Source organism: Bos taurus, chromosome 3 (genome assembly GCF_002263795.3).
Source record: "Bos taurus isolate L1 Dominette 01449 registration number 42190680 breed Hereford chromosome 3, ARS-UCD2.0, whole genome shotgun sequence".
NCBI classification, from domain to species: Eukaryota; Metazoa; Chordata; class Mammalia; order Artiodactyla; family Bovidae; genus Bos; species Bos taurus.
In genome coordinates this window covers 40,135,258-40,148,868 of record NC_037330.1, presented here as the reverse complement: position 1 = coordinate 40,148,868, position 13,611 = coordinate 40,135,258, and the positions used below count along the sequence as shown (strand labels likewise).

Here is a 13,611-nt window from a genome sequence, read left to right as displayed (position 1 = left end):
TGGTGTGTGAGATGAGTGCAATTTTCTGGTAGTTTGAGCATTCTTTGGCATTGCTTTTCTTTGGGATTGGAATGAAAACTGACCTTTTCCAGTCCTGTGGCCACTGCTGAGTTTTCCAAATTTGCTGACATATTGAGTGCAGCACTTTCACAGCATCATCTTTCAGGATTTGAAATAGCTCAACTGGAATTCTATCACCTCCACTAGCTTTATTCGTAGTGATGCTTTCTAAGGCCCACTTGACTTCACATTCCAGGATGTCTGGCTCTAGATGAGTGATCACACCATCGTGAATATCTGGGTCATGAAGTTCTTTTTTTGTACAATTCTTCTGTGTTTTCTTGCCACCGCTTATTAATATCTTCTGCTTCTGTTAAGTCCATACCATTTCTGTCCTTTATTGAGCCCATTTTTGCATGAAATGTTCCCTTGGTATCTCTAATTTTCATGAAGAGATCTCTAGTCTTTCCCATTCTGTTGTTTTCCTCTATTTCTTTGCATTGATCACTGAGGAAGGCTTTCTTATCTCTCCTTGCTATTCTTTGGAACTCTGCATTCAGATGCTTATATCTTTCCTTTTCTCCTTTACTTTTCACTTCTCTTCTTTTCACAGCTATTTATAAGGCCTCCTCAGATTGCCATTTTGCTTTTTTTCATTTCTTTTTCTTGGGTATGATCTTGATCCCTGTCTTCTGTACAATGTCATGAACCTCCATCCATAGTTCATCAGGCACTCTGTCTATCAGATCTAGTCTCTTAAATCTATTTCTCACTTCCACTCTATGATCATAAGGGATTTGATTTAGGTCTTATCTGAATGGTCTAGTGGCTTTCCCTACTTTCTTCAATTTAAGTCTGAATTTTGCAATAAGGAGTTCATGATCTGAGTCACAGTCAGCTCCTGGTCATGTTTTTGCTGACTGTATAGAGCTTCTCCATCTTTGGCTGCAAAGAATATAATGACTCTGATTTTGGTGTTGACCATCTGCTGATGTCCATGAGTAGATTCTTCTCTTGTGTTGTTGGAAGAGGGTATTTGCTATGACCAGTGCGTTCTCTTGGCAAAACTCTATTAGCCTTTGCCCTGCTTCAGTCTGTACTCCAAGGCCAAATTTGCCTGTTACTTCAGGTGTTTCTTGACTTCCTACTTTTTCATTCCAGTCCCCTATAATGAAAAGGACATCTTTTGGGAGTGTTAGTTCTAAAATGTCTTGTAAGTCTTTATAGAACCATTCAAATTCAGCTTCTTCAGCATTACTGGTTGGGGCATAGTCTTGGATTACCATGATATTGAATGGTTTGCCTTGGAAATGAACAGACATCATTCTGTCGTTTTTGAGATTGCATCCAAGTACTGCATTTCAGACTTTTTTGTTGACTATGATGGCTACTCCATTTCTTCTAAGGGATTCCTGCCCACAGTAGTAGATATAATGGTCATCTGAGTTAAATTCACCCATTCCAGTCCATTTTAGTTCGCTGATTCCTGGAATGTTGATGTTTACTCTTGCCATCTCCAGTTTGACCACTTCTAAATTGCCTTGATTCATGGACCTAACCGGAGAAGGCAATGGCACCCCACTCCAGTACTCTTGCCTGGAAAATCCCATGGATGGAGGAGCCTGGTAGGCTGCAATCCATGGGGTTGCTAAGAGTCGGGCACGACTGAGCGACTTCACTTTCACTTTTCACTTTCATGCATTGGAGAAGGAAATGGCAACCCACTCCAGTGTTCTTGCCTGGAGAATCCCAGGGATGGGGGAGCCTGTTGGCTGCCGTCTATGGGGTCGCACAGAGTCAGACACGACTGAAGCGACTTAGCAGCAGCAGCAGCAGCATGGACCTAACATTCCAGGTTCTTATGCAATATTGCTCTTTACAGCATCGGACCTTGCTTCTATCACCAGTCACATCCACAACTGGGTACTACTTTTGCTTAGGCTCCATCCCTTCATTCTTTCTGGAGTTATTTCTCCACTGATCTCCATTACCTTGCATTAAATTCCCTCTATTTTTCAAACTTTGAATGATGTCTTTGTTTTTGTATTTTCTGAATGGACCCTCACTGATACACACGTGCAATATGTTCAGTGTTTCTGGATTAGTATGTTCATGAACTAGTGAGGTATCCGTTTAACTTAAGGCCACAGTTATATTCTGTCAAAAGCAGCTGCAGATGGTTTTTCTAGTTTGTACATCAGCTTTCCTTGTTTAAAGTTCTTTAGGCCAAGCAACAGAAACCCACTATTATTACCTTAATTCACAAAGTTTGTGGGTGAGAGTTAAATTTAAGACCAAAATGCAGGAAATAAAGCTAATAACTTGAAACTGTAACATCGTGCGTTCATTTCCTAGGACTATGGGAACACAGAACCACAAACTGGAGGGCTTGAAACACTAGAAATGTGTTTTCTCATAGCTGGGGAAGCTGGATGTCTGAAACTAACTTTAAAGGCTTTGAGGAAGAATCCGTTCCATTCCTCTCTTTGCTTCTGATGTTTGCTGGCATTCTATGGTGTTTCTTGCCTTTAGTTGGCTTGTAGACTTATCACTCAAACATCTGTTTCCCATCTTCACCTGGTATTCTCTTCTCTGTGTATCTTAGTGTCTAAGTTTCCTTCTCCTTAAAAAGATATCAGTCATTGGATTAGGGTACACTTTGTTATGGTGTGCCGTAATTTTAACCTGAGAACATCTGCAAATACACATTCTGGACTCCAAGTGGACATGAATCTGCAGGATACATTATTCAACGTAGTACTGAAGACCAAAGTTACATGTGTATTGCAGTAAATGTCAGTCACTGAAGGTAATCTGGGATGGTCTTTTCCACAGAACTTTAGCACATGTAACTCTGAAGATGTATACTTTGTCAATCAGCTGGCATTTATTGAACATTCCAATAGTTAAGCACCTACTAGGTATTTAAATATACAGGCACAATATTTTATAGCAGATCTCTAGAACACGTTTGTCTTTTACAACTGAAACTTTATACCTGCTAAACAGCAATTTCTCATTGACTCCTTCCTATTATGTGAGGTATCTAAACTAGTCAAGCTCATGGAAATGGGGAGTAGAATGGTAGACCTTATATTTTAAAGGGGGAAAAAAAACAACAACTTACAGAAAGCAAGATAGGATAAAACTTTGAGAGAAAAAAGTTTAGTTATAAGATTTAGCTTAAATAAAGATATTTATCTTACACTTATCTACTGTGAAGCTTGTAGTTTAAAATAGTGAGTGGGAATTTTAAAATTCCCACTTTAAAATTCTTAATTAACCAAATATCAAATTCCTTATACTAAATAATCTATACATACAGCAAATAGAATAAAATTCTCTCAATACTTTTTTCTGAACTGTATTCACTATTTCTTGAAAGTGGTACCATTTTCTTTTCAATATTGATTTCAGTTTTCAAAAATAGTTTAAATAACTCTATTGAATATCACCAGTTTATTTATACTCCTAAACCCTGAATAATATTTCATTGTTGATTTTGTTTCAAAAAGGATGAAAAAATATTTTTATATATTTTAAAGAAATTTAGTTAAATTTTCTTATATTAATATTCTAAAGTATCTTAAAGCTGTTGGAAGTGTACAGTTCTGTTATTTTTCTATTCAAGTTTTCTTTTTAAAAAATGTAAGTATGCTAATTTACAAATAACTACAAAAATAAATAACTACAAGTATTCATGACATTATTAATCTTTTCTGTCATAAGAGTTGTAAAAACTACAATAGTGAATCTATACTGATTGATCCTCACCTTGGTTATTTTATCACTTTTTATAAGTATTCAATAACTACTTTGAAAAAACACATTACACTAATATATATATATGTATATATATATACACACACACACACACATGAATATATATGTATATATATACACATATATGTATGTGTGTGTGTGTATATATATATATGTATATAAATGTATGTTGTTTTGTTATTTAGTTGTTAAGTCCTGTCTAACTCTTTTTGCAACCCCACGGACTATAACCTGCCAGGTTATTTATCACTGACCCGTATATATATATATATATATATATGGGTTTCCCTGGAGATATATTTTTAGACACCTTAGAGCTACTATTAATATCCCCTTTCAGGAATTTCGTATTGGTAAGTGTACCTTCTTCTGATTGGCTTTGTAATAGGGAATAACAAATCTGACTTCATATCAGATCTGTTTCTTTTACTTTAAACTTTGTATTCTAATACTTTTGCTACAGGTTAATCACTAAAGTGATGTTGCCTATAGCTTAAAGCACGTATAATGGTCCATCTCCAGGAAACCTACCTACCATGCCTAATCCTGAGCTAAAATACCTTTGTTTGGCTCACAGGAAACTTCCTGATCAGGCGCACCTGTGAACAGCTGCAGGAAAGAAGAAATTAACACATCCCCTCTGGAGTTTGACCAGAACCGGGATGTATTTGCAACAATTTACCACCTTTTCTACTTTACCTCCTTACCTCACCTTCTTTATTCTATAAAACAAACTAGCATCCAAATTCAGCAAGATGGTTCTTTGAGACAGTAGTCCACTATCTCCTTAATCTTCTTCCTTTCCAAATAAAGTGGCCGCTCCTTTTCCCAACAACTCGTCTCCCCATTTATTTGTCTGTCATGCAGCAAGCAGTATAAGCTTGAACTTGGTAATAAGTTTTATTATCAAAATAAGTTTTGTGATTTTGTGCATATGCCCCCATGAATATCTGGAGGAGGAAATAGCAGCCCACCCCAGTATTCTTGCCTAGAAAATCCTGTGGACAGAGGAGCCTGGTGGGGTATAGTCCATGGAGTCACAATGAGTCTGACATTACTGATCATTCAGGCATACATGCCCCATGAATATAAAAGTTGCCAACATAATAAAAGTTTCCTCAGTTCTTACTGGCATATACCTTGGTTCACATTACTAGGCAGCATTTACTAAGATAGATACACGAATGCAGAAACACCTAAAAATGCTGAAATACCTGTGCTGGCTAGACTTGATGCACTCTAGTGGTATTTGGAATGAACAACCATAATTTTTAAGAATGTTAGCATACTTAGGGACTGAATACCTGCCCATAGGTATATTCTCAGTATTATCACTATACTGCTATAAGCAGGCCAGGATAATGTATTTATGCAATTGTCATGTACTCATTCATTAAACAAACATTAAGTGATGCTTATTGTGTGTAGTAAATTGTGTCAGATGCTCAAGATAAAAGCATAAAAGTCTTGACCGTGTCCTTAGTGTTAGTAGCTCAGTCGTGTCTGACTCTGCAATTTCATGGACTGTAGCCCACCAGGCTCCTCTGTCTGTGGGATTTTTCCAGGCAAGAACACCGGAGGGTGTTGCCATGACCTCCTCCAGAGCATCTTCCCAGCCCAGGGATCAAACCCTTGTCTCGTGTTTCCCACATTACAAGCAGATTATTTACCCACTGAGCTACCTGGAAAACCCAGCTAACATCAGGCTTAGTGATAAAAGACAAAAAAATTTCCTCTAAGATCAGTAACAAATCAGGGATGTCTCCTGTCAAACTTTCATTTGACATCACACTTGAGGTTCCAAACCAGTGCAATAAGGCAGGAGAAAAGGTATGTGTGTGTTGTGGATGGGATAGGTGGAAGAGTAAGACATTGAAATTGTAAAGGAGGAAGTAAAACTGTTCATGTTTATAAACTACTTTTTCTATGTAGAAAATTCTGTTGGAGATTTAAAAAAATCTACTAAACCTAACGAATGAGTTTATGTTGAATAATAATGGATCAATATAAGTTAATCAATTGTTTTTCAATATACTAGCAAAAATCCACTCAAAATAGATTAAAAACAATGCCATATAAAATAGCATCAAAAATATGAAATAGGGATATATCTGATGAAATATATGCATTATCTATATACCAAAAACTGTAAAATCAATCCTGAGAAATTAAACACACAAATAAATAAAATTACTTAAAATGAAATAAATGAAACATATATACATATTTTGGAAGATTCAGTATTGTTAAGATACCAATTCTCCCCTAATTGTTCTCTGCTGCTGCTGCTAAGTCGCTTCAATCGTGTCCGACCCTGTGTGACCCCATATACGGCAGCCCACCAGGCCCCGCTGTCCCTGGGATTCTCCAGGCAAGAATACTGGAGTGGGTTGAAATTTCCTCCTCCAATGCATGAAAGTGAAAAGTGAAAGTGAAATCGCTCAGTCGTGTCCGACTCTTAGCGACCCCATGGACTGCAGCCTACCAGGCTCCTCCGTCCATGGGATTTTCCAGGCAAGAGTACTGGAGTGGGGTGCCATTGCCTACTCCAAATTGTTCTCTAGATTTAATTAAATCTCAGTCAAAATCCCAGAAAGTAATTTTGTAGGAATTGATAAGTAAATTCCAACAATTATATAGAGCTGGAAGGTGTTTAGAATTAACAAAACAATTTTATAAAGAACAAAGTTAGAAGACCTACTATCTAATTTTAAGACTCATTATGTAATTGGAGTAATCAGGGCAGTGTGATTTTGGCATATAGAACAGTATAGACTTTAGAATTAGATATATATGGACTTGGGCTTCCCAGGTGGCTCAGAGGGCATTCAGCTGCAAAGCAGGAGACACAAGTTCCATCCCCAGGTTGGGAAGATGCCCTGTAAAGGGGCTTGGCAACCCATTCCAGTATTCTCGCCTGAAAAATCCCTTGGACAGAGGAGCCTGGCAGGCTACAGCCATAGCATCCAAGAGTCAGACATGACTGAAGTAATTTAGCACACATATGCATGAGCTTCCTGGTGGGTTAGATGGTAAAGACTAACCCTGGAATGCAGGAGACTCGGGTTTGATCCCTGGGTTAAGAAGATCCCTTGGAGAGGGAATGGCTACCCACTCCAGTATTCTTGCCTGGAGAAGTCCATGTTCAGAGGAGCCTGGCAGACTTGCAAAGAGTTGGACACTATTGAGCAACTAACACACACACACACACACATATATATAGTCAATTTATTTTGATTATATTGCCAAGACACTTGAATAGAAAAAGCAAATATTTTCAACAAACAGCATTAGAACAATTAAATAAGCATATATAAAACATAAAAACAAGCCTCAGCTCGAAATAGTTTGAGGACCTAAATCTGGAAAACTTTTAGAAGAAATCATTGACCAAAATTTTCAATGATAATAAGTTTGATATATATTTCTTAAACATACAAATAGAGCAACTGTAAAGTAAATAAATCATTAATTTGGACTTTATCAACACTGAAACTTTTGCTCTTCAAAAGACACTCATGTGAAAATGAAAAGGCAAGCCCTTTCTAAGAGAATATACTTGCAAAATATATCTGTGTATTAAAAAGTAATCTTGTCCAAAAAAAAAAAAAAATGGCAGGCACTATCCAGGGTTGTTAGCAGTGTCCCCCTGGCAAACTGACATCCAATAAAAACCTGTAAATGTTGCCATGTTTGGAAATAGATATTTTGCATACATAATCTAGTTAGGAGATCATACTTGGTTACAAAGAAGGCAATGGCACCCCACTCCAGTCCTCTTGCCTGGAAAATCCCATGGATGGAGGAGCCTGGTAGGCTGCAGTCCATGGGGTCGCTAAGAGTCGGACACTTTCACTTTTCACTTTCATGCATTGGAGAAGGAAATGGCAACCCACTCCAGTGTTCTTGCCTGGAGAATCTCAGGGATGGAGGAGCCTGGTGGGCTGCCGTGTATGGGGTCACACAGAGTTGGACACGACTGAAGCGACTTAGCAGCAGCAGCAGCAGCATACTTGATTAAAGTCTACCTAAATCTAATATTACTGTCGTTCATACAAGAGGGAAGTTTGGTCCCAGAGACACAAACACACAGGACTGAAGGCCATATGAAGACACAGGCAAAGAATGGAGTATACCACATACAAGCCAAGGAATATAAAAATGTCACGAATGTCAAGAAATGCCAGAATGTAGAAAAGGCAAAGAAGGAGTTTCCTTACAGCCATTGGAAAGAGCATCACTCTGTCAGCAATTTTGAACTTTAGCCTCCAAACTAGGAGAACCAATTTCTATTATTTTAAGCCACCCAGTTTGCAGTACATACTCCTAGGTATTTACAGGAGAACTTAAAGCATAAGGCTTCCAAGGTGGTACAGTAGTAAAGAATCCACCTGCTGATGCAATGCCAGGGACCAGCCCCGGCTGATCCAGGGTATTCGAAGGAGAGACGGCGTAGGCGAAGATCAGGAAACAACTGCTTAATTAAATGTTAATTAAGGATATAAAGAGTAATAGAATGAGGATAGCTCAGTGAGGAAATTTAGTGGAGAAAAGCGGCTGAAATAAGGATAGCTCAGTGAGGAAATTCAGTGGAGAAAAGAGGCTGAATAATTCAGCCAGAAGGTAAGAGAAAGAATGACATGGTGAGACCAAGTTTCGGTGAACAAGGCCCGCACTTTATTTTCCAAAGTAGTTTTTATACCTTAAGTTATGCATAGAGGATAATGGGGGAAGGGGTAGATTCAGGCAGCAAGCCAGGCTTTCTTCCTCATCATATGCAAAAGCTTAGGTGATTTGCATCATCTTCTGGCCCGGAGGCCTGTTAACATTTTAAGACCTTTTCTTCAGAAAACTTATTTTTCTCTAAAGGTGATTGGTCAGGAGCCACCCTCCAAAAGCATTAGATAAAGTTGCATTCCTACAGAGCAAAGGTGTGGTGGGCTATAACAAGAAAAAGAATTAACTCAAGGGTCCCAGGTTACAAATATTAAAGCTACTATTTACACCAATTATATTAATCAATACACTGCCAGGGACACAGCAGGTAAGGGATATGGAAACTTAGCAGCAAACATTGGCCCAACAAGTGAAAATCCCTTCACCAATACAATTTCTAATCAATCTTTTAACTACTCAAAAGAATCTGTGTTTAGACAGTTTAGAACATCTCCTGCCTCTCACGGTTGGGAGGCTCTGAACAATCACATGTGGCCGGAAAAACCTATTCAGGCAGGCTAGAGGATTTCCAAAGGAGTTTGTAGGTTGAAACACTGCCACACCCAGGAATTATTAACTGGAGCTGTAAGCTAACTCTTTTTTCAGAGAGATAGTGGGGGACAGCCCCCCGTAAAGTCAGAGGTGTAGGTGAAAGCACAAAGCAGAAAGTAGGCAGACTCTGGTTTTGGGGGTATATGCTCGAGAATTTCCAGGGGGACTCCTGAGGCTTGATCCCGCCTTTGCGTGTGCCGAGCCTCCTTCCTCATGACCTTTGTCATGGGCGGAGTTCCTCACGCTGGCTACCGGCAGTGATAGAATTCCAGTTGAGCTATTCCAGATCCTGAAAAGTGCTGCACTCAATATGCAATATGCACTCAATATGCAATATGCCGGCTCCCGGCAATGCAAGAGATGCAGATTCGATCCCTGGGTTGGGAAGATACCCTAGAGAAGGAAATGGCAATGCATTCCAGTAGTCTTGCCTGGTAAATTTCATGGACAGAAGAATTATAGCCTGGTGAGGTATAGTCCATGAGGTTGCAAAGAGTCAGATACTACTGGGCGACTGAGCACACACAGCACACAGTTACAGCATATGCTTACACAAAGCCTCGTATACAAAATGTGCATAGTAGCACTATTTGTAATAGCTCCAAACTGGAAATAACACAAATATTTATCAACGGGTGAATGAATAAACAAATCATGGTGTAACCATACAATGAATACTACTCAGAAATAAAAATGGGTGAACTATTAATACTTGAAACATTGAGAAATCTTAAAAGTCATTATGCTGAGTGAAAAAAGCCAAAAATAAAAAAGTATATATTGTAAGGTTCCATTTATACAAAATTCTAAACAATCCAAACTAATCTATCATGATGGAAAACACATCAGAGGTAGCCTGGGGATACACAGGGAGGGTAGAAAGGGATAGAAGGAAATACAAAGAGACACAAAGAAATTTTTGTGCATGATGGAAAAAGTTCATTATCTTGATTTGAAGTGATGGTTTCATGGCTGTATACATATGTCAAAGCTCATTAATTTATGCACTTTAAAATGTGCTGTGTATTGTATATCAATTAAACTTCAATAAAGCTAAAAAATGAATTCAACTGGGATGAATACCATGAGAAAGTAAACCCTGAGACATTTGGGGGATGTACTGGGAAAGTGCCTAATCCAGGCTCATGCTCAGAGGCACAAAACCACTACATAGAGAAGCCATCTTGCTTTAACAGTGAAGGTGGGATAAAACTTAGCCAGAAAAGTGGAACTTGCTGGGGAGAAATTCCTAGCTTAAGGAAGCAAAATGAACAAAGACAAAGAAAGAGGTGACTTTGAAGACCTGCCACAACATGAAGACAGAAACAAAACTTACCAGGAGAGAGATGGGGAAGATTAAATTAAAGAGGTAAGAAGAAAATACGAGACCTGCATTTCATTTGAAACAAGCTTGAAATGTCTCTTGAAAGTTTATGGGAATTTTGAAGGTTTTAACACAACATGCTCTACGTATGCTATTTCTTTAAGGCAATTTTGAGTAGAGAAATAAGAAAAACAAAGACCCTTTTAGTCATTGGTAATATAAGGAAGTTATTGGCAATTGTAAGGAGAGAACATTTTAAAAATTCTGTCATCAATTGTAATTTGGTCTTGTTTATTCTTACCACAGTTCTTTGAAATCATTGTACTTGTTTACAGTAGACTCCATTGCAATCTTGGAGTCATCCTTCCAGTAATACACACATTAACTGGTATCATATTACAAGGAACAAAATTTGTATTTAGAATAGTTTTCTGTAGTCTGGTTTTTAGATTAAAGACATTGCTTTATTTCATTTTAAATCTTAAAATGCCTCATCCAAAATTACAAATGTCACACTTTTAACCTCAACAAGGAAAAAAACAAAACAAACACATCAGAATAATACAGAAGAATAATGGTTCTTTTCAATAAACTATATTCATACTCCTGCTAAACTTTCCCTTCTACTAGTCTCACCCTATAAATATTAATGTTAATACCTATTGTAAATCCTTCTTCATCTTCAAATATATACAAACAAATATACACACATCTAAAGAATTTTGATACCATTCCATTTATAAAAATTATACATATATATGCAACTTGTTCTCACTTACCAGTACATCATGGACATCTCTCCACAATGTATGTTTCTACTTTTACAAGTAAAAAAATAAAAAATATATACCTCCTGTTTTATATAAAAATAAAATATAGTTCTGACTTTAAATGGGCTTTCTAGGTGATTCAGTGATTAAAGAAGCTGCCTGCAAATGCAGGAGATGAGGGTTCAATCCCTGGGTTGAGAAGATCCACTGGAGAAGGAAATGGCAACCCACTCCAATATTCTTGCCTGGGAAATCCAAGGGACAGAGGAGCCTGCCAGGAATGAGTCAGATATGACTGAGAGACTAAACAGCAAACAATAGACTTGAAATGGCCTAAAGATTAAACTTCTACCCAGATTTGGAACTGATCAATTACCTGCAATTCCAGCCAACTGCATCTGGAAAAGTCCAAAGTAAATTTCTATCTTGGATATTGTGAGGATAACATCACTTCCATCTTGCAATACGTATTGTATTGGGATGATGAGTTTGTGTAAAACTGATGAAATTATTCTTGATGTGCTCTTGAACCCCTCCAGACCATCTCTCCCAAAACTTAAGAAGTTTAATGGTGTTATATCCTACATGTAAGTCTTTAACCCATTTTGACCTTTTATTTTTCCTATGTGTGGTGTAAGCGTGTGTTCTAACTGCAGTAATTTACATATGGCTGTCCAACTTTCCCAATACCACTTGCTGAGGAGATTTTTTTTTTTTCTCCATTGTATATCCTTGCCTCCTTCGTCAAAGATTAATTGACCATATGCGTGTGTGTTTCTTTCTTGGGTGTCTATTCTATTCCATTGGTCTGTACATGTGCTTTTGTACCAATAACACACTGCTTTGCTTACTGTAGCTTTGTAACACCGTCCAAAGTCGGAGAGTTATGCCTCCTATTTTGTTCTGTTTTCCTCAGTATTGCTTTGGCAATTCTGGGTCTTTTATGTTTCCATTAACTTTTAGGATTATTTGTTCTAATTCTGTGAACAATGTCATAGGTAATTTGATAACGCATGTGCATGCATGCTCAGTTGCTAAATCGTGTCCAACCCTTTCAACATTATGGATTGTAGGCCACCAGGCTCCACTGTCCATAGGATTTTCCATGCAAGAATGTTAGAGTGGTTTGCCATTTCCTCTTCCAGGGGAACTTCCCAACCCAGGAATCAAACTTGCATCTCCTGAACTGGCAGGTGGATTCTTCACCAATTTGATAGCGATTCCATTAAAATCTATACATTGGTTTGGGTAATAGGCCCACTTTAACAATATTAATTTTTCTAATCCAAGAGCATGGAATATGTTTCCATGTATTTGAATCATCTTCAATTTCCTTTATTAATGTTTTATAGTTCTCAGTGTATATCTTTCATCTCCTTGGTCAGGTTTACTCCTGAGTATTTTTTTGATGTGATTTTAAAAGGGTTTTTCTTTTATATTCTTTTTCTGATATTTCACTGTTAGTGTAAAGAAATGCAGCCAATTTCTGCATGTTAATCTTGTATCTGCTACCTTGCTGAATTTACTATCAGTTCTGGTAGTTTTTGTGTGGCGTCCTTAGGGTTGTCTATGTATAGTACCATGTCATCTGCATATAATGACAATTTAACCTCTTCCCTTCCAATTTGTATACCCTTTTATTTCCTTTTTTTAAAATTGCTGTGTCCAGGACTTCCAATACCACATTATTAATAAATAGAAGTGGTGAGAGTGGGCATCCTTGTCTTGTACCAGATTTTAATGTAAAGGCTTTCAGTTTTTCATTCTTTGAGTTTTATATTGGCCATGGAGAAGAGAACATAGGCAAAACATTTTCTGACATAAATCATAACAATATTTTCTTAGGTCAGTCTCCCAAGTGAACAGAAATAAAAACAAAAATAAACAATTGGTACCTAATCAAACTTACAGGATTTGTATAGCAAAGGAAACCATAAGCAAACCAAAAGACAACTACATAGTGGGAGAAAATATTTGCAAATGATGAGACTGACATGGACTTAATTTCCAAAATATGCAAACAGCTTATTTTACTGAATAACAAACAAAATAATATTGAAAAACAGGCAGAAGACCTAAATAGACACTTCTCCAAAGAAGACATGCAAATGGCAAAGAGGCACATGAAAAGATATTCAACATTGCTACTTGTTAGAGAAATGCAAATCAAAACTATAATGAGGTACCTCTTCATACTTGTCAGAATTGAAAAGTATACAAATAACAAATGCTAGAAAGTGTGTGAAAAAAAAAGGAATTCTCCTACATTGTTGATGGGAAAGGAAATAAGTACAGGCAGTATGGAAAACACTATGGAGGTCCCTAAAAAAACTGAAAATAGAACTGCTGTATGACCCAGAAATCCCATTCATGGGCATATATCCAGAAAAGATGAAAACTGTTCTTTGAAAGTACATGCACCCCTGTATTCATAGCAGCATGATTCACAATAGCCAAGACATGGAA

General features: G+C 37.5%; 1 long non-coding RNA gene across 1 annotated transcript in view; it reads left to right on the top strand.

Annotated features, from left to right (window-relative positions):
• LOC132344991 (uncharacterized) overlaps window positions 1–4,618 on the top strand; it is a 53,072-nt gene extending 48,454 nt beyond the window's left edge. The window contains exon 2 of the long non-coding RNA XR_009494090.1: window positions 4,361–4,618. This is a non-coding gene — a long non-coding RNA (uncharacterized lncRNA). The remainder of the gene's footprint in view (window positions 1–4,360) is intronic.
• Window positions 4,619–13,611: the final 8,993 nt, after the last annotated feature.